Below are 27,231 nucleotides of genomic sequence, written 5' to 3' on the forward strand. Positions count from 1 at the left end.
TTCACCAATTCTTTTCTACACACCAGTGAACGCACTGCATGCTAAAAAAAAGTGAAGTACCTAGAAGACATGGACGAATATCAATCTAACATTGTACTTGTACATACCATCTGCGGGTACGTAAATAATTAGACTTCCAATTTTTTGTGTTTGTTAGAGCGACCACCAGAGGGCATTAGCGTTGTTCGTGTTTAGTGTTGTTACAGGGCCTGGTAGGGAGTATAAGGGGCGTGAAGAGAGTCAGATCTTGAGTGGTCACTGTGATGGGCACGAAGATCCTGTGTATTCGTGTGAAACAGCGTTAGCACAACCTGACAGAGCTTGTAAGGAACCTCATCCTCGGTCTCCCTCTGGCCTGCTGGTAGAGTCGTGCTATATCCAGATCTGTGAGACTTTTGGATGTAACAATGGTCCAGTGCTGGAACACGAGAGCAGGGATACTCGTAGTCAAGGTTTCGGCCGACTGTGGTTGACCACCACAAGGCATGATTCCCATACTGAGCACCAAGCACACTGTAATTCCTTCACATCTGCGCCTGCTAGTCAAGGACTGGTGATGGACTCCCTGCAACCTTCTGAGTCATCACACGCCACTGGTGAGAGCCTAGCACCATAAAAACTAGGGAATTGCCATCCCATGCATAGGCTACTGTTAACAACGCAGCAAAACGGCTGCATTTGGACTGGTTACATCACTGGGTATCATGGACTGCTGATGAAGGGTGTCGCATTGTCTTCAGTGATAAATCGCGGTTTTGCTGTTCCGCAGATGATCATCGTTGGCGAATTTGGTGGCGACCTGGATAGAGGTCCCATTCTTTTGGAGTAACATAGCAGTGTTACTTATGAAGTCATTGTGTGAGCACCCCATCGGATATGCCTTCAGGTCACGGCTGATGATGACTGAGGCAACTCTGACGGCATGACAGCACGTCACAGGCATCCTGCATCCTCATGTATTACCTGGCATGCATGTCCGCCTGTTTAGCTGAGTGGTAACGTGCTTGCCTACCATGCAGCGGACCCAGGTTCGATTCCCAGCCGGGTTGGAGATTTTCTCCGCTCGTGACTGGATGTCGTGTTGTCCTCATCATCATTTCATCAGCCGGCTGCTGTGACCGAGCGGTTCTAGGCGCTTCAGTCAGGAACAGCGCTGCTGCTATGGTCGCAGGTTCGAATCCTGCCTCGGGCATGGAAGTGTGTGATGTCCTTAGGTTAGTTAGGTTTAAGTAGGTCTAAGTCTAGGGGTCTGATGACCTCAGATGTTAGGTCCCATAGTGCTTAGAGCCACTTGAACCATAATTTCATCCTCATCACCGGCACGCGAGTCGCCCAGTGTTGTGTCAAGTGAAATAAGAGTTGCACTCGGCGGCCGAACTTCCCCGCATGGGGCCTCCCGGCCAACAATGCCACATGCTCATTTCATTTTCTCTTTCATGCAACTGTATCTTGGTTCCATTTTAAACTGAGCACTTCACAAATTGTCCACAAATGGCATTTATCCTTACAAACTGTATGCATATTGTTAAGGTAATCCAGTGCCCAGCAAGATCCCAGGTCTGTCCCCAATTGGTCACATGTGGGACCAGCTTGAACATCAACAGTGTCCCAGTGCCACACCTTACATATTAAGGAGCAGAACTGTTTTACTTTCTTAACGTTAAATATTTTAAACATTAACCCATTTGTAAGGTAATCAGACATTTGGAGCTGTTTTATATTTGGGAAGTTGATTCCTTAAAGGTTTGGAGGGGGGGGGGGGGGGGGCAGAGGATTACTGGTACGTTAAAGCAAACATTCATTTCTCATCTAAATACTTATGAACATGTTAAAAAACCATAACATATTACTCCTCTCATGATGTCATTTAACTGAAACTAGCTGTGATAGAATTATCTTACTGGCACAACAACATTTACAAAATTCTCTTACGGCAGTGCTGCAGCAGAAAAGAATTCAACTGCGCCATATAATGGCTGGCACCACAGTAAGATCTCATAGGATTCTGACGAAGGACAATCACTATTGCAAAACCTATATCTAAGATAATATTTTGGCTGGTCATGAAAATTGATTAATTACATCTTCTTCTTTTTAGCTTTATCCCTTGATGATGGGCTTAGTCTTATTATTCCATAATATGGCAAGAATTTATTCACGCCATCTCATCGGACACCCTTCCTACTGTCACCATAGTCAACGTGAGTGACTAAAGGGGACAACAACATCCTTCAGTGAATCACATAAGCTTTCTTCTGTGTGGTTGTGGCGGTACACTGGTGTGCCCGCCACTTCTTCTAGCAAGTGGAACCAAAAGAGGATGATACCCTTAGAAGTATCTGACTACATCCTACTTACGGGCGTAAATTAAATGGTCAGTAGGACCACTGATTAAACAATGCTTATCATGGAGCTATAGATGACCAGGAACGACCACACAGCAATCATAACAGTCGGAGAAGCGCTGAATTTGGCTCATTAATTGAAATGTATTCCACATTAAAGACTTATAAACAAACTAGACAACCAATATTCAACACTGAAATCAGGAGGAAAGAATGCACAGCTATTCACATGTCATCAAGTATCAATTAAAAATTAAAAGTTAGAAAATGTTTTTGAGAGAGGACAAATCACTCTCTCACTATTCTCCATATTCAAGGGTACAATTTAAAGTTGATTTTACACTCAAGACCTGTTTTCGTGAGACGACAGGAAGTTATCAGCATGAGCAGGCATTGATGAGGGCATGTATGTTGTTAATGCATGCAGGATCTTTATGGTGGCTCTATTTCGAATAGTATTTTTCCAGAGTTGAGATCAAGCAGGCAGTAAATCTTACAGTAGGCGTTTGGGGCTTGAAAGCCACATTCAACCACTAAGGAAAGGAACATCTCAAAGCACTTACTGAGGGCAGAATGTTGGGTCCTAAGAATACCTTGCAACAGTGCGCAGACGATGCATTCCGTCGAAGAGGCGGAAAAACACCCTACCTGTATCCGCCTGTTTGGCGCCCTTACCACAGAAAGGCCAGGGGGAATGAGAGAAATCTAGGTCGCCTAACCAACCTGTTACGACAGTGTCGTAAATTCCCTCTGTGAACAGGGATGGTGGCCATAGAAATTCGCGTTTCCATGGACCGGGCGTTGTCAAGGGAGCCAACCAGTGGTGTCGTCCCTTGGCCTCCACAGTTTTTTGGGAAGCCCGAGGCCTTCAACACAATTTAGAAGGAATTCAATATTTATGGCGAGTCTGAAACTATCTACGTTGGAACACAAAAACACATCTCTTAGTTTAGCCGGGGCCCCTGGTCGGACAGGCGGTAACGTTCGGGCTGTCCAGATAATGATCTCCATGATAAATGTGTTCTTCATTTTAGAGCTATATAGACACTCAAAATAACGTGCGGCGTAAAGTGGCCGTGGGAAAAAACAAGTCGGGAGCATATCATCTCCTCCTCTCTGCGCGGGAATTTGCGAGTCAGAAGCTGCTTGCTTCTCCTGAAAAGAGAACAATACCGTTAACTTTGATTAGGAAGTTGTGGGACTGTTTTTGTGGAGTTTACCAACGATTCATGGAAAGTGAGGAGAGGAAAAACTTGGTCTTCTGATTCAGACTCTGGTGTGGAGTGGCTCATGTGATTCTGACTCTGGTCTGGAGAGGACTGTGGTCTTGACTTTTGTTATGAATGGGTTGCAGCTGGCGCACTTGTCCTTAGTGTGATTTCGCACCAGCACTGGTCTTGACTAGGGAGCCTGTGGTGAGGACTTAGCTCTACTGACAGTTTAGACGTCAGTCATTTCGTAAAATTCGCTGTGCCGAGCGCAATCTTATTCGTGACAGGTATGCCAGTTTTACCTTTGATCCTCTTGTTCGCACTGCTGTATAAGTGAGTCAAATTGGTCCATGCTATGACCGCCGAATGGGAGTGTCATCAGCTGGAATCTTCCGAGATCTCAAGGCTCCATTAGAGATTAATTGCGAGCCGTCTAACAGGATGGCAGCTGCGACTTTGCATATGTCGTGCCTGCGATAGGGAATTACAGGCGCGGCGCGTTGCTGCTCTGCAGACGCAGGAACCATGACCGGTACCAGAGAGCGCCACACGTGCTGCAACGGCTTGTTAGGGCAAACAGAATCACAGTCGCACCACTCGTTCTCAGCCGCACCGCTTCTGTGTAGAACGAATCAATCAAGATCTATTCAGTGTTAGATAATTCCAGACTGAGAATCCATTTTTTGAGCCAGAGTAAATAGTTCACTCAGATAAACCTTAGTCTTTGCCAACCAGCTGCCACACGTGGGAGTGTTAACTGTTTGTTGCATATCTGTGCTGCCATCAGTTCATATTCTATTTTGTACTCACGCTTAACATGTATTGTTTGTCCTATTTTTAATCAATAAACTTGTTCCACAACATTTATAGGAGATCAATCCCTTGTTGACATATTACTCACCCATCAATAGTCGACTAAAATAATGACAGGCCGCTATTTCATTAACGTTATTTCAGCATTCAAGTTCATTTAGATTCTGATAAATGTGATAACCTCTTATGTGGGCTGTCAGCAACGAACACAATCAAAGGGCAAAAAAATGAATTTAGCAGACACACGTGGCAGGCAGTCAAGTGGAAGGTTTACTTGTTCGAGTGATTGCTGTCAGTGCGGTAACTCAGAGTCGCCTGTCGCCTGCCGAAACATACCGCAATTCCAGTGTAGTGTTGCAGTTTTAAGAAAATCACTACGGGACTGAGATGAGCGCGAGAGGTATATGCGAGCAATAAGATACCACAGTGGAGCATAATGGCGTGCTATCTAGCCTTCATCATTCTTGTCGTGAGCGCTGGGCCATTCCACGCTATTCTTCCGAAGGGCTGACTGTCGAGAGCCGACCTGCAAACTTAGAGGTTCTCGCCGCTAACACTTTACTATATATCATGGCACACGGCGCAGGAAAAGCTCTTCATAATAATGCACAAGTGATTATATGCAGTGCCATTAAATTTTTGGAACAAGAAGAAAAAAGAGAAGCAAAAATCTCATTAAGAAGTGTGCTTGGGAGGGATTCAGGAACCACTAGGTATTCCATTCGCCCAATGAAGAGAATAAGGAGGAAGGTGGGACACGTAACAAGTGCTACCCGAAGCTTCACTGCTTCGGAAAGCCACAGAGGTAGGACAATAAAGTTTTAGTTTTACGTAATATTGCTGCACAGGCTGTCACAGCACTGACACGTCATTTCCACGTGACACGTGTTCTTCACATTACATTGTCAGAACCGTAGTGATATACAGTGATCAATAGCACATCTTTTGCTATATATAATACTTTTCGAAACAGTTAAGGAAATGGGGTATTCAATACACTTCATAAATTCACTATGCGATACAAGCAAAATTGTAATTTCACTTTGCATATGGCTTTAATGACGTCAAAAAAAACAGTTTTGTACACCTATAAGCAAAATATGTTTTCCAATTATGTGTCTGTCATCCAATATCCATTTTAATCATGTTTACAAAAACTTAATTATTTTTATACCTTTGGTTTATTCCGAAATTTGGCTATTCAATTTTATTTCCATTTGAAGTCATCGACCTTATAATTGTTAATTATGAAGTATTCAAATAACTTCAACGAAAATAAGTCATTTGTTATGTGAAAGAACATATTTGATATATCTTACATTTTCTTACTTACTTGTTGTAAGCCATACGAGGGGCGTGCAATTAGTGATGCAACACACCTTTTTCTTAGTCAGTTTCGCTTCAAAAAAATGGCAATTTGTTGTAGGACTTTATGGAATACTCTCGTTTCGTCCCCTATAGTTTCATGAAGTTCCCTTTCTTCTTCCCCCTACAGACACGTTCCAGTTCCCCGCAACTATTAAATTTCCATCTCCCTTTACATACTGAATAACCCACTCAATAACCTCATACACTTTCTCTACCTCCTCATCTTCTGCTTGCAACATTGGTATGTGTAACTCAACTGTCGTTCTCACTGCTGGATTACTGTTGAATCTGATGAGAACCAGCCTATTACTGAACTGTTCACAACTCACTCTCTGACCTAGTTTCCTATTTATAAAGAATCCTACTCCCGTTATACCATTTTCTGCTGCTGTTGGTATTATGTCATATTCGTCTGACCAAAAATCCTTATCTTCTTTCCATCTCACTTCACTGCCCCTCGTTATATCTATACCGATTCTTTGAATTTCCCTCTTCAGGTTTTCCAACTTGCCTACTACGCTCAGACTTCTGACATTCCAAGCCCCGAGTCGTAAAATGTTATCCTGTCCTCGTTTATTCCATCTTCTACTCATAATCACCTTCTCCTTAGTAGTCTCCTCCTGGAGACCCGAATGGGGGACTAATCTGGAATGTTTTGCCAGTGGGGAGATCATCCTGACACATTTTCAGTTACAGGCCACGTGTCTTGTGGATATACATTATGTGTCTTTCATCGCCTTCTGCATCCTCATGCCGTTGATCATTGCTGATTCTTCCGCTTTTTAGGGGCATTTTCCCACCCCAAGGACAAGAGAGCGCCCTGAACCTCTGTCCGTTCCTCCGCCCTGTTTGACAAGACCGTCGGCAGAACCAGGATGACTTCTTGTGCCGGAAGTCTATGGCCTCCACTGTTGATCACTTTTTTTTTTCAAAATTTAAATAGTGTTGGGATGAATCCCTAGACCGATGGCGTTTTGATTACTAGCCAAAGACGCTACCCCTAGATCAGGGGTTCATGTTCTACAGAAATGAATCAAGAAGGTGAAACCAGTGCTAAGAAATCATTCCTCAAGTACAAGAATTATGGATGGATATAGCTGAAATGTAACAGTCATTAGTGGTGGTGGATTTGAAGCACTTAGTTACGTGAAGTTAAATAACTTTTTATGTATATAGTACAGCACTTTCATTCAATTTTTTGTTATTTTGTATGTGGCAGAAAAATTTTAATATGTAAATTAATGAGCAAAAGTTGGACCTACAAGTAGGTAGGGCTGCAAATTTAGCGAATGTAGGAGACTTACACAAAACCATTAAACAAGAGGATGGAATTATTGAAAGATTAGAACTTAATAATTTAGATGTAAAATCAGCGTTTTTAAAGACGTCTCAGTGGATGAAGAAATCTGAAGAACGTTCAAAAGCCTTTTCTGAGTCATTTACGGAAAGACTGAAACAAACTGATGCGTACTTTAAACAATCCATGGACAAAAGTCGTGCAGAACATAAAAAACGAGTGCCCAGTGTAGTACACTGAAGCGCCAAAGAAACTAGTGTAGGCATGGGTATTCAAATACAGAGATATATAAACAAGCAGAATACAGCGCTGTAGTCAGCGACTCCTGTATAAGACAACAAGTGTCTAGCGCAGTTGTTAGATCGGTTACTGCTGCTACAATGGGAAGTTATCAATATATGAGTTTGAACGTGATGCTATAGTCTGCTCACGCACGATGGGACACGGCATCTCCGAGGTAGCGATGAAGTGGGGATTTTCCCATACGACCATTTCACGAGTGTACCGTGAATCTCAGGAATCAGGTAAAACATCAAATCTCCGATGTAGCTGCGGCTGGCAAGAGATCCTGCAAGAATGGAACCAATGACGACTGCAGAGAATCGTTCAACGTGACAGAAGTGCAACCCTTCCGAAAATTGCTGCAGATTTCATGCTGGGCCATCAACAAGTGTCAGCGTGCGAACCATTCAACGGAACGTCATCGATATGGGCTTTTCGGTACTGATGGCCCACTCGTGTGCCCTTGGTGACTGCACAACACAAAGCATTACGCCTCGCCTGGGCCCGTCAACACCGACAATTGGACTGTTGGTGACTGGAAACATGTTGCCTGGTCGGACGAGTCTCGTTTCAAACTGTGTCGAGCGAATGGACGTGTACGGGTATGGAGACAAACTCATGATTACATGGACCCTGCATGCCACCAGGGGACTGTTCAAGCTGGTGGAGGCTCTGTAATGATGTGAGGAGTGTGCATTTGGAGTGATATGGGACCCCTGATACATCTAGACACGACTCCGACAAGTGACACGTACGTAAGCATCCCGTCTGATCACCACCATCCATTCGTGCCCATTGTGCATTCCGACGGACTTGGGCAATTCCAGCAGGACAATACGACACCCCACACGTCGAGAATTGCTACAGAGTTGCTCCAGGAAGACACTTCTGAGTTTAAACACTTCCGCTGGCCACCAAACTGCCCAGACATGAACATTATTGAGCATATCTGGGATGCCTTGCAACATGCTGTTCTCAAGAGATCTCCACCCCCTCGTAATCTCATGCATTTATGGACAGCCCTGCGGAATTCATGGTGTCAATTCCGTCCAGCAATACTTCAGATCCTAATCGAGTCCATGCCACGTCGTGATGCGGCACTTCCGCGTGCTTGCGGTGGTCCTACACGATTTTACGCAGGTGTACCAGTTTCTTTGGCTCTTCAGTGTAATAAGTAGCCCAAAGAAAATGTAGTAGAATCCAGTAAAACAAAAACTAGTGTTCAGAATGATTGAGAAAATTTGCAAACTTTGAATTATAGTGTTGAGGAAAAAGACAAAAACGAAACATTTGCGGCAATGACATTAATGGTTTATAGTTGGTTCTTAACCATTGGTCCGCAGATCACCAATGGTTCGCAAGAGCTAAAATATGGCCCGCAAAATGTTTAAACTTTCAGGCTTTTATTAGTTCTGAAATATTAATACCCTGTTAAGTGGCCCACGCAGCGTCACATGTCCGGTGAGTCAGTGAATAGCGGGGAAGGGGAGTTACGAACTGGTCAGTCAATCGTATGCTTTCTTATGTCTTGCTCGTCGGTGTCAGTGATTTTGTTTGATTATTTTGTGGTTCGACAGCATCAGTAGTTTAACCGATCGTTAGTGCTCAGCATTCTTATCCGTTTATGACATATGTAAAAGAGGTAAGTACACATTTTTCTATGTTAAACTCTTTTAATCGATACTAAGTATTAAAAAATGGCATGGGGGCGTGAGTATGCATATGCATGTGTGTATTATAAAAAGTTGACAACAGTTACGTGCATTTTGTTGACTACATAATTAGAATATAACATTAAACAGCGATATACAATAAAAAATAAAGATAGTAAAAGCAGTTTTATTTATTCATTATTACTTCATTAATTTATTTTCTTGTGAAAAATACATCATTTTTACACCTCTGCTTGTTATCGTTAAATATGACAGCACGCCTGCTTTACTTTCAGAAAATGGCGGCTAAGAGAAACTGCGTCAATCCAATATGAAATTCTGATTTACTTCGATAGAAAGTCATAGAGAAATAAAATCACAGTGTGTTGTACGCGCAACAGTTCTCGAGAACGATTCCTTGAAGCCGCCGAAATTGAAATGCCACTTAGAAACGGCTCATCTTGATTTCTCTGACCGACCACTAGAAGCCTGTGAAGCAAAATTAGAAAATCCGAAATAATGAAACTTGGGTCTAGTGATGCAAGATTTGCCTCATCGGAAAAAATGATGGTAGCGTCATTTGAGATAATGAAGTTGCTTCCAGAAGGCAGAGATTCACTGCAAGGCAATCCCAGAACTGTTCTCCTCTCTACAGCACATAGCTATGATGCAAACGTGGAGCGTATAAGGAAGTTATTGCTAGAAGACCGTCATGTAACTGTCCTTGCGATATCAGAAGAACTTAATCTGAATCGTAATGTGTGTCATAAGATTTTACGAGAAAGCTCTGGGATACTGAACTGCCGTATGGAGCCAGACGTGATCCCACAATTCTGTCAAAGATTATTGCTGGGGATGGGAGTTGGTACCGCCAGTATGACCCACACACGAAGCATCAGGGTTCTAAATGGCGGAGTCCTGGAAAAAGTCAAACGAAAACCTTCATGAACAAATACAATGTTTGTCTCAATTTTTGATAGTAAAGGATTAGTTCACCATGAGTATGGTCCTCCAAGTCAAAAAAACTCTTTGCACCGAAGTTATGGAACGCTTGCGACAAGCAATTCGATGTCACCGCCCTGATTTGTGGTGTTCTCAGGTCTGTTTTTAACTGGATGACAATACAAGACCCCATAATGCTTCATCTGTTAACGAGTATCTGGCCAGACATGGCCATCCCACATCCATAATATTCACCCTATCCCAAGTCTTTCGAGTTTTTTTCTTTTTCCCGATAGTGGAAAGGCGACTGAAAGGACAGCTTCATCAAGATATCAGAGACATCCAACGGGCTATGACAAATGAGCTTACAAGAATCACAGTTGAAAACTTCCCTGCTCGCTTCCATTAACTCCAGAAACGTTGGCAGTTGTGTACAGGTAACCAAGGAAACTATTTAGATAGGAGCTAGGAACTTTTCTGACAAAGGTTATATTTAGAGGAGCAACTTGTTTCAAAAGTGAACAAATCGCCATGCTTCGGTTTGCAGTGAGATGAACTGACTGATATTTCTAATTGTTTTCAGTTGCTGGTGTTTGTCCCTTGTCTGCTTTTTTTGACCATGACAACTGTAAACGACATCGAACGGTACTGATGTCTTGAAAATAATAGCAGAATATTTTCAGTAACGTAACAATAAACTTACTCGCATATTAAAGCTTGAACTGCCGCGCGGGATTAGCCGAGCGGTCAAGGCGCTGCAGTCATGGACCGTGCGGCTGGTCCCGGCAAAGGTTCGAGTCCTCTCTCGGGCATGGGTGTGTGTGTTTGTCCTCAGGATAATTTACGTTAAGTAATGTGTAAGCTTAGGGACTGATGGCCTTAGCAGTTAACTGCCGTAAGATTTCACACACAAAGCTTGAACTCTGGACCTTTGGCTTTGACGGGCATGTACCTTACAAACTGTGCTACCCAAGCACGACCCACGACACGACAGCTTCACTTCCTCATCTCCTACCTTCCAAACTTTTCAGATATTCTCCTGTGATAGTTGCGGGGCTAACACTCTGGGAGGAAAGGATATTGCAGAGCCATGGCTTAGCCAAGCCCTGGGGGATGTTTCAAGAACGAATTGTCACTCTTTGTCAGAGTGCTAGTTCCATAAGTTTCGTTGGGGAAGTTCTGGAAACTTTGAAAGGTAGGAGACGAGGAACCAGCGGAAGTAAAGTTGTGTGGGCGGGTCGTGAGATGGTATTGGGTAATTCAGTTGTTATAAGTCTTGCCTCCGAACGGCAAAGGCCCCATTTTCGAGTCTCGATTCGGCACATAGAGTGGGAGTTCATCACATAACGTGATGTGAAAAAAGCTCGTCGGATTCTGCACGGATGGCGCTCCAGTTATGTTGGGATAACGCTCCGGTCTAGCGACCTTAATAAAAAAAAAAATCATTCGGCATTAAAAACGCATTTTATCTTTCATCACCGACGTTAGATTCCAAAACTCCTCGTGAATGCCTTACTAATACATGCATTTGGCTATAAATGTGATAAATGATATCAAAAGCAGCGCCTTAATACACATTGTTTTAGAGAACTGTGCACAGAAATGGACTCCATCGATGAGACCCTTCTTTTTCACAGAGAAGTACGTTGGCTATCAAATGTAACATGCTGGCCACATTATATGAACTCAGAATGAGTTGTTTCTAGGTGAGAAAACATGAAAGACTTACAGAGCAGTTTTCTCAACTGACATTTGATATGCATTTGCCTTATCTTGTGGATATTTTCACACACTTACATAAATTGAATTTGCAATGGCAAGTTTCTGGAAACAGACGTTTAGAGGTTGTTGCAAATATATTTATGATTGAAGGTAAGCTTCATGTCTTTATGTGCAAACTTCTATTATGAATATGAAAACTGGTGAAAATAATTATTCTGCATCCGTGATGATAAAAAAAATGGCTCTGAGCACTATGGGACTAAACTTCTGAGCTCATCAGTCCCCTAGAACTTAGAACTACTTAAACCTAACTAACCTAAGGACATTACACACACCCATGGACGACGCAGGATTCGAACCTGCGACCGTAGCGGTCGAGTGGTTCCAGACTGTAGCGCCTAGAACCGCTCGGCCACCCCGGCCGGCGATGATAAAAAGTATTAGGGCAAACTTACAAGAAAAATCAAGAGACATCTGCAAATCATTACTTGCCTGAATATAATTAAATAGAAGCTAGAAAAACTGTTTTCTTGTAATGTACAGAACGGTGTTTAACAAATAAATTTAATAAGATTCGTATTTGGTAATCAAATGTAGATTGACAGTTGGAGAAGTATCAAAACCGTTTTTGTCAACAATTCAAAAACCATTGTAATCAACAGCAAATTATGTAGACTTACGTAAAATGGTTGTTTCTTATGGAATTTTTCAAAATATCGGTCTTTTAATTGCACTGAAAGAAAGCATAATTGCAGTCTGTGAGAGTAAGTCTATGATTGTTGTTGATGAAAAGGCACATAGTTTTCATTTTTCAGTGGATCCAAAGAAAAAGTGAATGTAGGACCTACAAACAACATTACATCTGGTTATGGTAATATGTATGATAGGACTGTGTTTAAGTTTATGATTGAAATGGAAAGGGTATCACAAATTGTATTAAACAAAAGGCCATGGGGACCACATCATAAATGAATGTAATACACAATCATTAGTGATATACAAGAAGTTTGTCTCCATGAACAAAATTACTTTTTCTTTACTCTACATTGCGTATGGATTGTAACTTTTGACACTAATAAGGTGTGAATTGGTGATGCACTATGACAACTTAACTCTCATTAGTCACATTTGCTTATTTTATACTAAGATTTAAACCATAATATGGACACTGATATCTGAATGATTATGATTATGAAGAACTCTATATGGTAAATACTTTGTCTATTCTGTGGTAAGATTAATGATGAGTTAAGACTACTTAAGAGCTTGTACCCACTGTACAGCTTAGAATTCATGTTTCTGATGACATTTGTAGAGACTTAGAATGCTTCCTGATCATTTTTAAGAAGACTTTTGCTAAGTGGTAGTTGCTATTAGGGATTATGTAGCAGTATGATGTCTTCATAATACGTTGCCTATATTAAGCACGGCAAAGAGGAAATGAGTTAAGAGTGCTGTATAAATTACTGAGTTTGCAATTTAATCATTAAAGCTTGTGAATGTCTTAAATTATGCTGGCTTGTGGATCAGTAATGCTGTTTAACTAAATGGCTATGCCATACTAACGATTCATGGTCAGGAATGTAATATGTTGAGATGATTTTATGAAAACTTGAGTATTGTTTAAAACTGTGTGAATAATCGATTCACTTATTCCTTTGTGTGATATTTTAAAATTTTTCACATTTTCTGAAATAAAATTTTCATAGTTGGGTGGGTCTATTTGAAAAAAAAATTGAAATGATCTAATATTTTACTTAGTTTATATTTATGTAATAGAAAAATATATTTATGTTTATGTTTGGATGATAAAAAAATTCTTGTTTCAGAAGGGGATCATCTGTTTTACAGTATTTGAGAAGAAGAACTTTTCCATGGAATGACAATGAGTGTGCTTTATACTTGGTCCCTGATTAGTTAAAAGAAATTTGTGTAGATGAACTTTTGTCTCTCTTTGGAGACTGTTACATCATTTTGAAAATAGAATTATGCACATTACTGCAACTTAACAACATTCAGGCTACTTACAACAAATAATCATGGAGACAAGAACCCACATTGGTATGATAGAGGTAGCGAAAATGGTTAATTTAGAAAAATATTTGAAATACAGTTGTGTATGTTGGTCACCATTTTGTACCACTAGAGTGCAGAAACAAGTGTGACTCTTTAAGCAATTTATATAAAAACAGAATTGTGTAGAATTAAAACTGAAGAACGATATCATTAACTGTTTCTGAAGCAGAAAAAATGTATTAGTGACTGTAATATCTAATGCAATGTTAAAAATTTCGACTCTTTTTTAACCTTTACAAACGAGTGTAGTTTCTGTGGAAAATTTTTGTCCTCTCCTAAACACAGTTATAGTTTTATAAAATTCTATTCAGGATTTGTCTAAAAATTGTATATATAAATTGTAATGAAAATATGACTAACTTATATACTATTCAGTTCTCTGTTCATATTGCATCTCATTAATAAGAATATTTGCACTCTTGTATTACCTTATTGTGAAATACTGTGTAAATTGTTACAGTAAAGTAATTGTCATACAAATATCTTTTTAGTTCTTGCATCAATAATTTTTTATTTATGAATAAAACTATTAGATCACTGAAAGCATTTTTGAAACTGCCACTATTCACAAATGTTACTTCTTTTTACAATAATGTAAATTTTTCTATATACTTGGCAAATATTTATTAATCCAGCCATTTAAAAAGAGACAATGAATTTCTCTGAAGAAAGAAAACATTAACATAATGAACCAGTTCAATATATCTATTTTTTTACCTGAATATTTTTGTACACACAACACACAGATATTAAACATACATCACTTTTATGAAACTGTTTTTCAGAAAATTACTATTTTTTGTTTGTCAAAATTAACATACAGTAATTTCATTAATGTGGTATCATAATGTTGCAAGTCTCTTCATTCTTGCAAAATTGTTGGGGAGGGGAGTGGCTGCTGTATTGAAATTGATCAGTAGCACATCCTTCCCTATGTATACTACTTGTTGGCACAGTTAAAGAAATGGAGTATTTGATATAGAAGTTCCGAAGCTCAAACCAACAGTAGGCCTACATGTCCACAGTGAAAGTACCCTGATACCAAGTAAGCCTAATAGTAAAAATGGTGCAGATTTAATAAAGACTAAACCACTCACAATTTTCTATCAGAACATTGGCCTAAGAGGACTTAAAAATTCACTAGACGAGCTACTAATAAACATAAATGATATTGAAAGAGAAAAGCAACCAGATATACTATGCTTCACTGAACATCATGTCACTTGTGGTATTCAGATGTTGTGCTTAGACAGGTTCAGTTTAGCATCTCAATATTGCAGATCCAACATGGAGAGGGGCGGAACAGTGATTTATGTTAGAAATAATGTAGTATTTAGAACTCTTGATGTAAGCAAATTTTGCATCGAGTAGCACTTTGAAGTGTGTGGTATAGAATTGGCAACAAATAGTGTATCAGTAGTCATATTATCAATTTATAGAGCACCTGCAGGGAATATTGGAATCTTTCTCAAACAGACTGAAGCTATGTTATCGAAATTGTACAGAAAAAACATTTCACTCATAATACTAGGCGACTTTAATGTAAATTTCCTGAATAAAAGTTATGACAGAATGGAGCTGGAGCAACTAATGAGCTGTTACAATCTAATGCAAGAAGTTGAATTTCCCACTAGGGTAACTGACCACTCCAGTACTCTAATTGATAATGTGTTTGTTTATAAGTCTAGGCACAGTAGCTTGACAATCAGTCAAGTCCTAAATGGGCTGTCAGACCATGATGCTATACTTCTGACAATCCCCCATTTAAATATTAACAGGAAACCAAAAGCTATCTAGAAAAATGTGGGACCAATAAATAAAGAAACAATGGAAACATACAGGCAGAAGCTACACTTAGTAGACTGGTCTGAAGTATTCAACTCAGCAGATGTCAACACAAAAATTAATGTATTTATTAATTTAACATCAAATCTTTTTGAGGAGGTGTTTCCAAATAAAAGAGTCAGAGACAATCAACGTAACCCTGCATTTAAGCCATGGATTACCCAGGGCATCAAAATTTTATGTAAAACAAAAAGAGACTTGTATGCCTCAGCCAGACAGTCTAACAATACTGCAGTGATGGGGCAATATAAAGTGTACTCTAAGATATTAAGGAAGGTGATCCAGAAATCTAAAAGTATGTATCTAAAAAAGGAAACTGACAAATCAAATAACAAAATGAAACCCATATGGAAATATGTTAAAAGCGAGATGGGGAAAAGCCTATCTGCCAAAGAGGTGATTAGCTTAAGAACGGGGAGCCTTTCGGTGGATGTTCCCGAAATGGTGGCTAATTCCTTTAACAATCATTTCCTAACAGTCACCAACCAAATGGGATGCCAGGGCTCTGTAAAGAAAGCTACAGAATACTTGCATAACAGCTTAACTAACAAAATAGATGAGATGCATCTTCGAAAAACTACAGTGATAGAATTAGAAAAATTAATTATGTCTTTAAAATGTAAAAATTCTGCTGGAGTTGACAACATTTCCAGCAAGTTACTGAAATACTGTTGTAAAGAAATAAGTACAGTCCTCTGCCATATTAGTAATACATCATTGAAAGAAGGTGTTTTTCCTGACAGGCTAAAATATGGGCTTATACGGCCAATTTATAAAAAGGGAGAAAAGACTGAGGCTACAAACTATCGACCAATTTCATTACTCTCAGTTTTCTCCAAGGTACTAGAGAAATTGATGCACAGCAGAATGGTTGAGCATCTTAGTAAATATAACATCCTCAGCAGTATCCAGTTCAGCTTTCGGAAAGGGGTATCAACTGTGGACGTAATACATGCCTTTGTTGACAATGTTATGAAAGACATAAATAATAATATGATGATGGTTGGAATATTTTGTAACCTGTCAAAAGCTTTTGACAGTGTAAGTCACCATATTCTCTTGAGTAAAGCCAAGACCCTAGGAATGGGTGGAACCATAGGCACGTGGCTTTAATCCTATCTGTGTGGCAGAAAGCAGAAAGTAATTGTGGAAGGACTGTGTGGTGGCCAGGTATCTTCAGAATGAGGCTCCATTACTGCAGGAGTACCTCAAGGCTCAGTATTTGGCCCACTGCTCTTTCTAATATTTATAAATGACTTAGCACTATGTACAGAATATGGGAAAATACTCATGTTTGCTGATGACACTACTTTATCAGTTAATAATCTCTCAGGGAATGTGTCAAATGAGGTTGCAAATAAAGCTTTTGCGGATTTGACAAACTGGTTTGAAACCAATGGCCTTACAGCCAACCTAAAAAAGACAAATTACATTCATTTCTCTTCTAACACAAATGTTACTAATGAAATGAACCTAAAACTGGGTGAGCACGAGATTTTGAAAGTTGAGTCCTCCAAATTCTTGGGTCTGCATATCGATAGCAAAATGAAGTTGCACCACCATATTCAAGATCAGTGCAAAAGGCTAAGCTCAGCAGCGTTTGCCTTAAGAATAATTTCAGACACTAGGGAAATGAGCGCAATAAAAACTGCATATTTTGGCTATTTTCACCAACTTATGGCCTATGGAATAATATTTTGGGGAAATCAACCAACAGCAAAAAAGTGTTCCATGCACAGAAGCGAGCAATAAGAATTATGTGTGGAGTACATCCTAGGCGATCATGCAGGGATCTGTTTAGAGCTCTACAAATCCTTACAACACATGCCCAATATATTTTTCCCTGATGTGCTTTGTTTCAAAAAATAGCAACTTATTCAAAATCAATAGCTCATACCACAGTTATAACACCTGAAAGAAACTGGATATCCATTATGAGCTAAAAACAAAAAGCATGGTCCAGAAGGGGGTTTTATACAGTGGCACCAAGATTTTTAATGCTCTCCCACCACACATTAAAGAAATGGTTGGAAACATGCCAAAGTTTAAAGAAAATCTGAAGCAGTTCCTTTTAGATGAATCTTGCTACGGTACTGATGAATTTCTTAGCAAAAATGCATAGAATCTTTTGTTTGAGCTTAAACCTGTGTGACCTCTACAATTGATTAATCATACTCTGTAAGTACAGTGTAACTTAATACAGTACGCAAATTAGGTATGTCTGTATATGTCACCTGTGTAACTTAAGAACAATACCCAAATTTATGTATGTATATTCTTTCAGATGTCCTGTATCTCAACTAATATGTAAGGGTATATGCTAAACTTCACAGTTTCTTTAGTCTAATGATAAGATCAATGTATCTGTGCACAAAACAATAATCTTTAAAAATCCCTTAACTAGTTCTATATCCAGGGATATTTTCCCATATTGATCTATGGAACACGAAATAAATAAATAAAAATAAATAAATACACTTCATAAGTTCATTATATAATACAAACGAGTTTGAAATAGTAAGTCCATATTTCATATAATTTTAGTGACCCAATAAAGTAGTTTTATCCACTAGATACAAAATATCTATTGAACCAATGTGTCTGAAAAAATATTAATTTTAATTATTTTTATGAAACATAATTAATTTTCATAGTTGGATTTTTCTCGAAATTTGGCTATTCAATTACATTTCCACCTCAAGTCAACACTAAAACTGTTGATTACAATGTTTTCAGATAACTTCAAAGAAAAGATTATCAATTAGTAAGTATTTCGTTACATAAAAGAATTGCTTTTATACATGCATAATTAATGTTGTTCTTTGTTAGTAGTTAGAAGTCATGCATTGTTGGCAGTGAGATGTAGTTGTTGGTGCAGACTGCCATGTTGAACAGCTACAATTTCATAATTTTAATACTTGAAAGTTAATTCAAATGTCTGCTGTAATGAATATTTCGAGTGTAATTATGCAATGAGGAGTCATTATACTTACATAAATCTTAATTTAAAAAAAGGATAATTTTTGTTTATTAGAGCCATTGTGATTGACTATAACGAAAAAGTTCTAAATTTGAATACAACGTGGGAAAATGGAAATAACTATATGAGAAGTGAAGGCAATCAATCATCATTGTAAGCACACATTTTTTTATCTGAAAATCAAAATCTAAATCATACTAGTTACAAGCAAACTATTCTCTTAGGAAGCTACCACTTCATCTAGGAGCCACAAGAATCAGATGAGTGATAAAAATTTTATCATGCAACATTCTTTATCAGACATTTTGGCTCTACTACACTAGCAATGCCACTGCCTAAAATGTTCACTTGATTTAAACAATAATTAAAGACGTTTCTCAGGTCTCAACATTTAATTTTTTATACATCAATACACACCACATCTGTTGCAGTAATAAGAGACGTTCGCTATGCTCCATATTTTACCCTTTATTTGTCTTGTGGGCATTCCCTCTGGCAGTGCATGGTTAGTCTTGTTTTGCTGTGGTTGATACTTGGTTTTTTTACAGCTATTTCTATTTTGGTGAGTAACTACCGACTTGAAATGTCTATATTCATTGCACTGACATAACCTGTTAATATGATCGTTTGTAGACTCGTTGGCTGTAGCGAGATATACATTTCTGCTGAGTGCCAGATAAAGATTTTGGCATAGATTTCAGCTGTCAAACTGCACCTCTCCTACTGTGCAATTCTCGTTCACAATGAAGCCACCACCTTTACCATTATCCACTGCACTTCCTCACTTCCTGCACAGATACAAGTCAAGTTATTTTATGGGCACTCTAGGCCATAATATCTCACTGTTGAAGTTGTCTTCTGGTCACATGACCCATGTAGGGCATTTATGTCTCGCAAATACGGAACGTCATACTCGACTCTGAAAGTCTCACACCACTCCTATACGAGTGTGAGGCCTTAGAGCCAAACTTTTGCCAGCATGACACCTACCATGAGATCCTTTGTAATGGACGACGACTATGCAGACACTGAGTGTTGACTGGTACAGCACACTGACGAAAGTGGGACTCAGTGATCCTCCTCACTGTTATTAACTAATTTAGTCCCAGCAAGAAAACAGCAGATCCTCGTGTCAGTAATAGCTTCTGCTGACGTACTAAACAGGATTTCCTACAAAGAGGTACGCCAATCTTACAAGTGGTTCCTGAAGGGACATTCCATATCTGTCAATTTTCCACTATTTTGCTGGTCCTAACCTCCAACTCTCTCCAAGGAAAGGTATCCTTGCGCTCCCAACGTCCTCCTTCAAAACAAGGAATTCCTCTAATGGTCATCGCCATCTTTCAAAATGAAATTTTCATTCTGCAGCGGAGTGTGCAATGACTGGAATTTCCTCGTAGATTACAACTGTGTGCCATACCAAGACTTGAACTCAGAAACTTTTGTCTTGCACAGGCAAGGTGATGACGTATGTGAGGACAGAGCATCATGTTTTCTTGGGTAGTTGTCAGTACAGCACTTGCTTGTGAAAGGATAAAAGTCCCACGTCCGAGTCTCGGTCTGGTACACAGTTTTAATCTGTCAGGATTTTTCACCAGTAATTACAGTTAGAATGCCATCGCCTTAAAATTAACCTGGCACAAAATTACTCCTGTACAGATGGAATGATGACATGTAATTTCTGTCTCCCTCTCGTCTCAGTGGCGGATAGGGAACTTTATTTTTATCACTCAGTTCTCTAACAAAATAAATGTGGTATCACATGTTGTCATTTCTGAACTGGTTTTGCAATGATAATGAAAAAATTTAAAAATCATGCATGTGGTGACCTGAGAACAACGCCTGTGATCCACCACACGAATTCGTTATGGGCCTAGCTAATATTCCTGCCTTGGAGCTACTGTCCTTCACTTAAACTTTCCCATCCAAGTCAACGGCAATAAGTAAGGCATTTCTATACAGTTTCAATGGGCAGAGAGTAAAGGACCCTCACAGCTTCTACTGGCACTATCCCAACCATCAGGCACCTATTTGCCCATAGGAACTAAAAAAAAAGATTATAATATCGATGCTTTCTCCACTGAAATTTGCATCTTTATTCCTCAGTGCATAGTACCCACGGAATACCGTGCCAGTAGATATGCAGCTGGCAGGACATGGTGGAGACTGGTAGTCGCGGGAGCTGCTGGCTGGGACTGCAAGGGAAATGCCCAGTTTTGGAGGCGAAGTGCCATTCTAAACTGAAGCCTACACTCAAATTATTTGCAAATATTAAGCGGGGCCCCTTCACGGCCACACCTTCATGGACCACAATTGGAAAAGATCTGTCACTTCTTCTTTCGTTCGTATGTAAAAAGAATTCCGCCGCAAATGCAACGATTTATTTTCGCCTAGTTTGTTAACCATTTGTAACTGTCAGAGTAATGTCACAAGTGGGGAATTTTGATTAAAACGTATACATTTCTCTTGTCACCACGTTAAAAGTTGCTTCTTTTGTCAAAACTGAGCTGAGTTTACACAGTCTCACCTCACTAACTTTTTTGTTGTGCACACCCAACTGGAAGAGATTTCTGGAACAGTGGTTTATTAAGTGGGGAACTGAGGAAGAGTAAGGTCAGCATTTTATGAAAAAGCACATCCTCAATACAAAATAAACGTCTAGTGACTTCACTTACGTTTTTCCAAAACCCATAGCGTATCTCGTTTCAAAAGCTATCGATAACCCTTAAAAATTACATTATTTCATCCAAAAAGTCTGTAGTTAGCGAAATACCACGGTAGTTGATGAAGTTTTTTCATAATAACTATACCTCAATATATTCTCCTATTTGTGTGCTATCATTTGCCAAAATCTCACTTCGATGTCTCAACCTGTTTATAAAATACGGGGAATGTTGTGGATATTTCACTCTGGTTTTGTCGCTGGCGCGATGCAACCGCAAATAAGAGCGTGACATCAGATCAATTTTCTTGAGATTTGTGACAAAGGCCGCCACCTAAGTCTAAAGAAAAATTCAATATGTTAGTTAAAATTCATATCAGCAACATATTATGTAATATACACCAAACGCATAATCATGGCGACCCACATTTTTCATTGCAAACGATTTTGCGTTTGTTGTATATTATGTACACTATACTGGACATTAAAGTTGCTACACCACGAAGATGACGGGCTACAGACGTGAAATTTAACCGACAGGAAGAAGATGCTGTGATATGCAAATGATTAGCTTTTCAGAGCATTCACACAAGGTTGGCGCCGGTGGCGACACCTACAACGTGCTGAGATGAGGAAAGTTTCCAACCGATTTCTCATACACAAACAACAGTTGACCGGTGTTGCCTGGTGAAACACTGTGATGCCTCGTGTAAGGAGGAGAAATGCGTACCATCACATTTCCAACTTTGATAAAGGTCGGATTGTAGCTTATCTCGATTGCGGTTTATCGTATCTACACCTACATCCATGCTCCGCAAGCCACCTGACGGTGTGTGGCGGAAGGTACCTTGAGTACCTCTATCGGTTCTCTCTTCTATTCCAGTCTCGTATTGTTCGTGGAAAGAAGGATTGTCGGTATGCTTCTGTGTGGGCTCTAATCTCTTTGATTTTATCATCATGGTCTCTTCGCGAGATATACGTAGGAGGGAGCAATATACTGCTTGACTCTTCGGTGAAGGTATATTCTCGAAACTTCAACAAAAGCCCGTACCGAGCTACTGAGCGTCTTTCCTGCAGAGTCTTCCACTGGAGTTTATCTATCATCTCCGTAACGCTTTCGCGATTACTAAATGATCCTGTAACGAAGCGCGCTGCTCTCCGTTGGATCATATCCATCTCTTCTATCAACCCTATCTGGTACGGATCCCACACTGCTGAGCAGTATTCAAACAGTAGGCGAACAAACGTACTGTAACATACTTCCTTTATTTTCGGATTGCATATCCTTAGGATTCTTCCAATGAATCTCAGTCTGGCATCTGCTTTACCAACGATTAACTTTATATGATCATTCCATTTTAAATCACTCCTAATGCGTACTCCCAGATAGTTTATGGAATTAACTGCTTCCAGTTGCTGACCTGCTATTTTGTAGCTAAATGATAAGGGATCTATCTTTTTATGTATTCGCAGCACATTACACTTGTCTACATTAATATTCAATTGCCATTCCCTGCACCACGCGTCAATTCGCTGCAGATCCTCGTGCATTTCAGTACAATTTTCCATTGTTACAACCTCTCGATATACCACAGCATCATCCGCAAAAAGCCTCAGTGAACTTCCGATGTCTTCCTCTACACTGGCTCAAGTAGCCCAAGTTTAATTGCAGCCACGCTATATAATTCGTACAAAATAACTACACTCCTGGAAATTGAAATAAGAACACCGTGAATTCATTGTCCCAGGAAGGGGAAACTTTATTGACACATTCCTGGGGTCAGATACATCACATGATCACACTGACAGAACCACAGGCACATAGACACAGGCAACAGAGCATGCACAATGTCGGCACTAGTACAGTATATATCCACCTTTCGCAGCAATGCAGGCTGCTGTTCTCCCATGGAGACGATCGTAGAGATGCTGGATGTAGTCCTGTGGAACGGCTTGCCATGCCATTTCCACCTGGCGCCTCAGTTGGACCAGCGTTCGTGCTGGACGTGCAGACCGCGTGAGACGACGCTTCATCCAGTCCCAAACATGCTCAATGGGGGACAGATCCGAAGATCTTGCTGGCCAGGGTAGTTGACTTACACCTTCTAGAGCACGTTGGGTGGCACGGGATACATGCGGACGTGCATTGTCCTGTTGGAACAGCAAGTTCCCTTGCCGGTCTAGGAATGGTAGAACGATGGGTTCGATGACGGTTTGGATGTACCGTGCACTATTCAGTGTCCCCTCGACGATCACCAGTGGTGTACGGCCAGTGTAGGAGATCGCTCCCCACACCATGATGCCGGGTGTTGGCCCTGTGTGCCTCGGTCGTATGCAGTCCTGATTGTGGCGCTCACCTGCACGGCGCCAAACACGTATACGACCATCATTGGCACCAAGGCAGAAGCGACTCTCATCGCTGAAGACGACACGTCTCCATTCGTCCCTCCATTCACGCCTGTCGCGACACCACTGGAGGCGGGCTGCACGATGTTGGGGCGTGAGCGGAAGACGGCCTAACGGTGTGCGGGACCGTAGCCCAGCTTCATGGAGACGGTTGCGAATGGTCCTCGCCGATACCCCAGGAGCAACAGTGTCCCTAATTTGCTGGGAAGTGGCGGTGCGGTCCCCTACGGCACTGCGTAGGATCCTACGGTCTTGGCGTGCATCCGTGCGTCGTTGCGGTCCGGTCCCAGGTCGACGAGCACGTGCACCTTTCGCCGACCACTGGTGACAACATCGATGTACTGTGGAGACCTCACGCCCCACGTGTTGAGCAATTCGGCGGTACGTCCACCCGGCCTCCCGCATACCCACTATACGCCCTCGCTCAAAGTCCGTCAACTGCACATACGGTTCACGTCCACGCTGTCGCGGCATGCTACCAGTGTTAATGACTGCGATGGAGCTCCGTATGCCACGGCAAACTAGCTGACACTGACGGCGGCGGTGCACAAATGCTGCGCAGCTAGCGCCATTCGACGGCCAACAGCGCGGTTCCTGGTGTGTCCGCTGTGCCGTGCGTGTGATCATTGCTTGTACAGCCCTCTCGCAGTGTCCGGATCAAGTATGGTGGGTCTGACACACCGGTGTCAATGTGTTCATTTTTCCATTTCCAGGAGTGTATATCGGCATCCGCGCTGACAGAAATGTAAGCAAGTGCACGATGGTTGTGGGTAATCGATTGTGATCCTCCACCACGCATTATGGGAGGTGAAGTTCGGCAAAAACGTATATCTCCCACAACTTTTATGCTACAGCCAGTCGACCGCGGTGGCCGTGCGGTTCTAGGCGCCTCAGTCCGGAACCGCGGGACTGCTACGGTCGCAGGTTCGAATTCTACCTGGGGCACAGATGTGTGTGATGTCCTTAGGTTAGTTAGGTTTAAGTAGTTCTAAGTTCTAGGGGACTGATGTCCTAAGATGTTAAGTCCCATAGTGCTCAGAGCCATTTGAACAAAACAACCGTCCAAAGTAAACATGATCGGCTACTTGCTGCCAGAAGGAATTCTCACAAAACAAAATTTGGCTAGCCGTTCTGATTTAGATATTCCGTAGTTGTTACAAATTATTCAAGTTTGCCCTCTAACAGCAGGCTATAGCCGTCATTTCCCCCCTACTACTGCTACTAATTTTGAAATAACATATTGGTTAGACATCTCACTATTATTGTTATTATTGTTGTTATTATTGTTATGTAAATTATTAATGTTATTGATCGAAATAGATCTGTTTATATCCGCACAAATTACTAGCAGCAGTAGTAGTTGCACTTGATGTGTCACGTCCCAAGATAATCAACAATGTTTCGCTGGTACTACGTGATGAATAATTGGTGAGGTGCGAACCGGACTCGTGTACTGAGGGCTTTGTACAAACTTAAATATATGTACAGATAGTGCATCCATCCCGGGAATCAAGAAATTCGACGATTTGTGCATGTTATCGACGTTGATACCGGCAGGATATCGGTAGTAGGGTACCAGGACTTTCGAGAAAATTTTGAGTTTGAAGCCGGATAACAAATGTCAAAAAAAGTTTTCGGCTTTTTTCTTTTAGTTATCCTGTGAAACACTGCTTTTTGCCAAATTAAATAATTCTTTGTCATCGGAAAGTACGTATAGATCTTGTTGAATGAGTTGGCGAGTATCAAAATATGCGACATAAATGGTGGTATCTTTTGACTGCTTTCTATTAGAAGGTTACATTTATTACACCGCCAACGGACGACAGACCTTAGAACGTGACATAAATTTCAACTTGAGATACATAGCCATTCCTAATAAAAACGAGTTTTAACAGACGGATAGACAGACTTTTGGATAACAAATGACATATTTTACATGTCGTATAGCAACAAAATTAACAGTTTTCGCATTTTTTTCCTTTAGTTGTACTGTTAAATCTTGCTTTTCGCCAAATTTCATGATTCTAGATCAACGGGACGTACCCTATTGATTTTGATGAATGGGTTTGCGAGTATCAAAATATGAGACATAAATGGCCGTATCTTTTGATTTGATTGGCTTACACGCTTACATTCATTTCACCGCCTAAGGAACTTAGAGTTTAGCATGGGACATAAATTTCGACTTGATACGCCAATCTGTTACTGAGGCAAAGGATATTTAACAATCGGACAGAGAGACAGACAACAAAATTATCCTATAAGGGATCTGTTTTTACCGACAAAGGTACAGAACCCCCAAAAAAGAAGACATATGTAACATAGTGGACCAGATCGCTTACTACGATGTTGACAATTTAAAATAAGGAATATGAGGAAATTATGTGACAGTTCTCAGACTTTATTTTATCTAAAATATGGTTTTTTTTCTCCTTCTTCCGGATCCTTTCTAAAACAGTAAAGCCTTGGAAAATATTTGCAATTATGCCTAGCTACTTTTACTGAGCGACTGAAGTTCTTTACGATTCCTACAGCTGTGTCAAGCACAGTTTTTAATGAGGTTTCTGTCTCTATGTTTGTATCTTCTGACAAAAAAAGAACTGGCATTTCATAGAACCGCATATGCCTGATTTTGAATAACTTTCCCTGCAAGTACGGTGGGTGAAGACTGCGGTTCAGTGCCATGTAGCAAAGAGGTAACAACGAGAAAACATGGAGTGTGAAGCCCAGAAGGTAAACAGTCAACTTAAGCTGCTTCCCATTCGGAAAAATGGGATGGACTCATGCAAATGGTTGATTGCGATGATGATACAAATATCTAGTTTCAAAGATAAATCTTCACCATTTTGCGTGCATTTATAACGAGAGGGTTTAACACAGAGCCAAAATTTTATAAATTTTTCAACAGAAATTTCATTTATTTCGTTGGAAATTTCTTGCAGTAGACTACATTACTAAGTCTACTTAATTAATAAAATCATTGTTGTGTGTTTGTTTTAGTGTTAATGTTCTGACACGTAGATTGTATTAATTTAGTTATTTTGTAGCTTTTCCCATTCGCTGCCCAATGAGATTGAGTGCTGTAATAGGTTCTTTCGACATTTTAAATGACCTATCATGCACTGATACTGCTGAGTATTAAGTGGTCGTTAGGAGACGTTAAGCCCAAATATAATGAAATATTCTGGGCTATAAATTGTTTTGGAAGACTTTTTTGGTACCTAGTCTTTTTGTATTCGTACAAATGTGGATCTTACTATGTAGATGAGGAGACGACATCCGGTTGTTGTGATTCTGCGGTTTGGTTAACTCGAACCTGAAGCCTGTGATACACATGTCTTAGCTCCACAGTTGGCTAAGTTAAACTGTAGTTTGACATGCAGCTGACTTCCCAATTTGTAAATATATCATACAGCATAAATGATCAGGGTTATTATGTACCAGATTAGTGTAACGATGTTTATCAAACGGACGTTACGCCAGATTATTTCATCAGCGTTAGGTTATGCATCACTTCAGACTGCTGCCTGTGAAAAGACACCTTAAAAAAGAAAGTTATAAACGTAATTATGCACAAAACAGATTAACCACGACTGGCAGAAGGAACTGGCTATGGTTTTCTTGAAAAAC

General features: G+C 40.4%; 1 protein-coding gene across 3 annotated transcripts in view; it reads right to left on the reverse strand.

Moving 5' to 3' along the window:
* LOC126177087 (trypsin alpha-3-like) overlaps nt 1-27,231 on the reverse strand; it is a 346,712-nt gene that overhangs the window by 249,768 nt on the left and 69,713 nt on the right. The window lies entirely within an intron of this gene.

Source organism: Schistocerca cancellata, chromosome 3 (genome assembly GCF_023864275.1).
Source record: "Schistocerca cancellata isolate TAMUIC-IGC-003103 chromosome 3, iqSchCanc2.1, whole genome shotgun sequence".
NCBI lineage: Eukaryota > Metazoa > Arthropoda > Insecta > Orthoptera > Acrididae > Schistocerca > Schistocerca cancellata.